The sequence below is a fragment of the Hylobates moloch genome, unplaced genomic scaffold (assembly GCF_009828535.3).
Source record: "Hylobates moloch isolate HMO894 unplaced genomic scaffold, HMol_V3 SCAFFOLD_19, whole genome shotgun sequence".
Lineage (NCBI taxonomy): Eukaryota > Metazoa > Chordata > Mammalia > Primates > Hylobatidae > Hylobates > Hylobates moloch.
Window position 1 is genome coordinate 31,948,542 of NW_026652294.1, and position 6,000 is coordinate 31,954,541.

Sequence of the window (6,000 nt, forward strand, 5' to 3'; positions counted from 1 at the left end):
CTGTAATCCCAGCACTTTGAGAGGGGGAGGCGGGTGGATCACCTGAGGTCAGGAGTTCGAGACCAGCCTAACCAACATGGAGAAACCGTGTCTCTACTAAACATACAAAATTAGCCAGGCGTGGTGGTGCATGCCTGTAATCCCAGCTACTCAGGAAGGCTGAAGCAGGAGAATCGCTTGAACCTGGGAGGCAGAGGTTGCAGTGAGCCGAGATCGCGCCACTGCACTCCAGCCTGGGCAACAAGAGCAAAACTGTCTGAAAAAAAAAGAAAAGAAAAGAAAAGGAAAGGAAAGAAAGGAAAAGATTAATGGGATAACAATATATAAATTGTTTTTAAATAATTTTCTTAAAAATATGGCTTGGTGTCCAGGCGTGGTGGCTCACACCTGTAATCCCAGCACTTTGGGAGGTTGAGGCAGGCAGATCACTTGAGGTCAGGAGTTCAAGACCAACCTGGCCAACATGGTGAAAACCTGTCTTTTTTGTAAAACTACGAAAAAAGTAGCCAGCCGTGGTGGTGCACAGCTGCAGTTCCAGCTACTCGGGAGGCTGAGGCAGGAGAATTGCTTGAACCCAGGAGGCAGAGGTTGCAGTGAGCTGAGATTGTGGCACTGCACCCTAGCCTGGGCGACAGAGTGAGACTCCATCTCGGAAAAAAAAAAAAAATATATGTATATATATATGGCATGAATGTCTTTCCAAATCACTAAACTGATATCCACATCATCGTTTGTGATGTTTGCCTAGTACTCCATTGTATGAACTGTTTATTCAGTTCTCTATCTGCAGACATCTAGTTTCTTTTTTTTTTTTTTTTGAGATGGCGTCTCGCTGTATTGCCTAGGCTGGAGTACACTGGTGCGATCTCGTCGGCTCACTGCAAGCTCCACCTCCTGGGTTCAAGCAATTCTCCTGCCTCAGCCTCCCGAGTAGCTGGGATTACAGGCACCTGCCACCACGCCTGGCTAATTTTTGTATTTTTCATAGAGATGGGGTTTCACCATGTTGGTCAGGCTGGTCCTGGTCTCGAACTCCTGACCTCATGATCTGCCCACCTCGGCCTCCCAAAGTGCTGGGATTACAGGCGTGAGCCACCACGCCCAGCCCTCTTTTTTTTTTTTTTTTTTTTGGCTATTCTAAACAACTTTGCAATGAATATCCTTATATGCACGTTTTAGTGCAATTTTCTAGTGTTTTGGGTGTGTTTTTGGGGGTGAAATTATAAGCCAAAAGACAATTAAAACAATAAACTCTCATATGGCTTTTAACTCACGCCAGGTACTGTTCTAAGCGCTTTGCATATATCAACTCATTTAATCCTCACGACATCTCTGGGAGAAAAGAACTCTTGCCATCCCTGTTCTATAGGGAGTTTAAGGGGCTTGCCCAAGGTCACACAGCTAATAAGTGGTGAAGCTGGGATTTGAACCCAGGCATTCTGGCTCGGAGTCTGTGTGTACTCATTCTACCATGGGTTACTCCCAGTTTTAAATGTCCTCTTTGCCTTTCCTAAGAGCCAAATAGGAAACGGCATTGGGGCCCAGCATAGTGGCTCATGCCTGTAATCCCAGCGCTTTGGGAGGCAGAGGTGGGTGGATCACCTGAGGTCAGGAGTTTGAGACCAGCCTGGCCAACATGGCGAAACCCCATCTCTACTAAAAATACAAAAATTAGCTGGGTGTGGTGGTGGGTGCCTGTAATCCCAGCTACTCGGGAGGCTGAGGCAGGAGAACTGCTTGAACCTGGGAGGTGGAGATTGCAGTGAGCCAAGATCGCACCACTGCACCCCAGCCTGGGCAACAGAGCAAGGCTCTGTCTCAATTCAAAAAGAAAAAGAAAAAGAAAAAAAGAAATGGCATTGGGTCAATGTGAGGATCTTCGACTTTGTGTCCCCTGTGTAGATACAGGTGGTAGTAAAGTTCTCTTCGAGTTTAGTCCCGAGAAAAACTCTGTCTTTTAGGGGCTCACTTCCTTATATGAGGGTAAAAAAATTTACAGGAGGCCATTGTTGTGGACTGAGGTACTGCACTAGGCCCAACGGTCCAGAGCGACCACAATGAAGTCACTCGTGGCAGGTGCCCGGTGATCACCCTGAACTTTAAAATGGGTCAGTTTTCCAAAAAAACAGGAGATTCACAGCAACCAACAGACAGGGTTTTAGTCCCTCTTTCACATAGATGTCTTGCACTATCCCTATCTCCTTTTGAAAATAAGTGGATACTATTAACACGTGAATAAAATGAATGAAACAATTAATTTAACAATTCATTTAAACTAACTTTTTGGACCCTTCTTGCTTTGTAAGAATTCTTGGGGTCGGGAAGGTGGTGTGCTGGCGTTGGGAACAGCCTGTTAATTGTACTTGCCAGCTTAATTACCTAAACAAAGCCCAAAGCCTTCTAGAGAAAAAGAGTAATCTGTAATTACCAGCAACTGGTTTGACACACCAAGGCCCCTGTTCTCATTCTGAAAAGGAAGCCAGCAAACATAAAGAAAAAAACTTTCCACTTAAAAAAAAAATAGCCCCTTCACGCTCTAATGTCTTGATCCAACACTACACCATCGTGAGCTTGAGAACAGCACTCAGTCTGAAAGCAACATATCTCCTTAGGCGGCTCCATTCTGACCACCACCAAAAGCTGTGGTTCTCCAAAAAATCAGCAATGGCTGGGGAGAATACGAATGATTTTTATTTTTGCTAATATGAATTTTTTTATTTTTAAGAATGAGCACTTTCAGGCTGGGCGTGGTGGCTCACGCCTGTAATCCCAACACTTTGGGTGGCCAAGGCGGGTGAATCACTTAAGCCCAAGAGTTCGACAGCAGCCTGGGCAACATGGTGAAACCCTGTCTCTACAAAAAATACAGAAATTACCCAGGTGTGGTGGCATGCACTGCAGGCCCAGCTACTCAGGAGGCAGAGGTTGCAGTAAGCTGAGATCGTGCCACTGTGCTCTAGCCTGGGTGACAGGAGAAGACCCTGTCTCAAAAAAACAAACAATGAAACAAAGGTGATAACTCCTACCCCAAACAAACCCCTTCCTTGCTTGGGGACCAAACTGCCTTTGTGAAACTAACAAATCAGCCACAGATTATAAATTATGACTCAGAAGCAGGTGTGGTGGCTCACGCCTGTCATCCCAGCATTTTGGGAGGCTGGCATAGGTGGATCACCTGAGATCAGGAGTTCAAGACCAGCCTGGCCAACATGGTGAAACCCTGTCTCTACTAAAAATACAAAAATTAACTGGACATGGTGGTGGGCACCTGTAGTCCCAGCCACTCGGGAGGCCAAGGCATGAGAATCACTTGAACCCGGGAGGCGGAGGTTGCAGTGAGCCAAGATCGCACCACTGCCCTCCAGCCTGGACAACAGAGCAATACTCTGTCTCAAAACAAACAAACAAAACTCTAGCCTCTGAATTTTCAGAGGTGGATTTGAGCAATAATAAACTCCTGCTCTTCTGCTTAGCCAGCTCTGCTTATTAAACTCTTTCTCTATGGCAATACAGCTGTCTTGGTAAATTGGCTCTATCTGTGCAGTGGACAAGATCAACCCTTTGGATGACTCTACATTTTCTTTGAGACAAAAATTACATTAGAACGCACAAATCCTGTTTTTTGTTTTTTGTTTGTTTGTTTGTTTTTGTGAGACAGGGTCTTGCCCTGTTGCCCAGGCTGGAGCGCAGTGGTGTGATCAAGGCTCACTGCAACCCCCACCTCCCAGGTTTGATCAATTCTCCCACCTCAGCCTCCCAAGTAGCTGGGACTACAGGTACATGCCACTGCGCTCAACCAATTTTTGTATTTTTTGTAGAAACAAGGTTTTGTCATGTTGACCAGGCTGGTCTCAAACTCCTGGGCTCAAGCAATCCACCTCCCTCAGCCTCCCAGAGTGCTGGGAATACAGGCATGAGCCACGGCACATGGCCCACAGATCTTAGTTGTACCATTTTGACAAAGTATATACTTTGGGAAGAAAGGGTTTTTTGTTTGTTTGTTTGTTTGTTTGTTTGTTTGTTTGTTTTTGAGATGGAGTCTCACTCTGTTGCCCAGGCTGGAGTGCAGTGGTGTGATCTCGGCTCACTGCAGCCTCTGCCTGCCCGGTTCAAGTAATTCTCCTGCTTCAGCCTCTGGGGTTGCTGGGATTACAGGTGCTCACCACCATGCCCAGCTAATTTTTGTATTTTTTAGTAGAGACAGGGTTTCACCATGTTGGCCAGGCTGGTCTTGAACTCCTGACCTCAAGTGATCCCCCCCACCTCAGCCTCCCAAAGTGCTGGGATTACAGGTGTGAGCCAGTGTGCCCGGCCGTTTATTTGATTCTTAATTCTTTTTTGATTCTTAATTCCTGTTTTTATTATACCAGTAACAGTAACTCATTGTAGAAGAACAGACGAGCCAAAAGAACAATCAATTATTAAAGTCTGTATACATACTACCATGGCAAGACTTTCCACACAGTCAAAAAACAACAGATGTTGGCCAGGACGTAGGGAAGAGGGAAGGCCTGCACGCTACTGGTGGGAATGTAAATCAGCACAACCCTCAGGGAAAACCAGCATGGAGAGTTCTCAGAGAACCAAAAGCAGAACTACCATTATACCCGGCAATCCCACCGTGGGTGTCCACCCAAAGGAAAAGAAACTTCTATCCAAAAGACACCCACACTCGCAGGTTCAATGCAGCACAACTCACAACAGCAAAGACATGGAATCAACCTAACCGCCCATCCACGGGCAACTGAATAAAGAACATATGGCAAATGTATACCATGGGATACCCTCAGCCATAAAAAAAGAATAAAACCATGTCTTTTGAAGCAGCACGTTAGAGCTGGAGGCCATTATCCCAAATGAAGCAGCTCAGACACAGAAAGTCAAACACCACAGGTTCTCATGTAAAAGTGGGAGCTAAACCATGTGTGCACAGGGTCATGGAGTGTGGAGTAAGAGAGACTGGAGACTTGGAAAGGTGGGGAGGTGGGAGGAGGGTGAGAGATGAGAAATTACCTTTTGGGTACAACGTACGCTATTTGAGTGATGGGTACACCAAAAGCCCAGACTTGGCCACTATATAATATATCCATGTAAGAAAACTGCATCCGTACCCCCTAAATCTATAAAAATAAAAAATAAATACTTTTCTAAAAGAACTTTTAAAGACACCCGCTTTAAGCAAGTACAATTTACTTAACTATGTAGTTTCACCATACTCCTAATTAAGTATCACAATTCATGCTAATAGCAAAAATATACCTGATACATAGAGTGAACCTGCATCTCTCCCTCTAAATGTTAGGTCGTGATACCATTTCCTTCAAAGGGAAAAATTTCGGCCGGGCACAGTGGCTCACGCCTGCAATCCCAGCACTTTGGGAGGCCAAGGTGGGTGGATCATTTGAGGTCCGGAGTTCGAGACCATCCTGGCCAACATGGTGAAATCCTTTCTTTACTAAAAATACAAAAATTAGCCGGGCGTGGTGGCACGTACCTGTAATCCCAGCTACTGGGGAGGCTGAGGCAGGAGAAGCGCTTGAACCCGGGAGGCGGAGGTTGCAGTGAGCCAAGATCACACCACCACAGTCCAGCCTGGGTGACAGAGCAAGACTCAGTCTCAACAAAAAAAAAAAGGAAAAATTTCTCATATGCTTTATTCTAAATTCCATATTTTTCTATCAGCTCCCTGGCTTTAGAAATATAGGCATTCATCGCATCTTCTGTCAACAACCGAAAGGGGTTTGTTTTGGAAAGGGGTTGTGTATTAGTCTGTTTTCACTCTGCTGTAAAGAACTGCCCGGGACTGGGTAATTTATAAAGGAAAGAGGTTTAATTGACTTTAATTGACTCACAGTTCAGCATGCCAGGGAAGGCCTCAGGAAACTTACAATCATGGCAGAACGTGAAGGGAAAGCAACCACCTTTTTCACAAGGCAGCAGGAAGGAGAAGTGCTGAGCCGAGGAGCAAGAGCCCCTTAAACAGCCATCGGATCTCGTGAG

At 45.7% G+C, this 6,000-nt stretch overlaps 1 protein-coding gene across 1 annotated transcript in view; it reads right to left on the minus strand.

Moving 5' to 3' along the window:
* Positions 1-6,000, minus strand: part of RPH3AL (rabphilin 3A like (without C2 domains)) — a 184,267-nt gene extending 178,267 nt beyond the window's left edge. The window contains exon 1 of the mRNA XM_058431430.1: positions 5,853-6,000. The gene's annotated coding sequence lies outside the window, so the exon portion shown is untranslated. The remainder of the gene's footprint in view (positions 1-5,852) is intronic.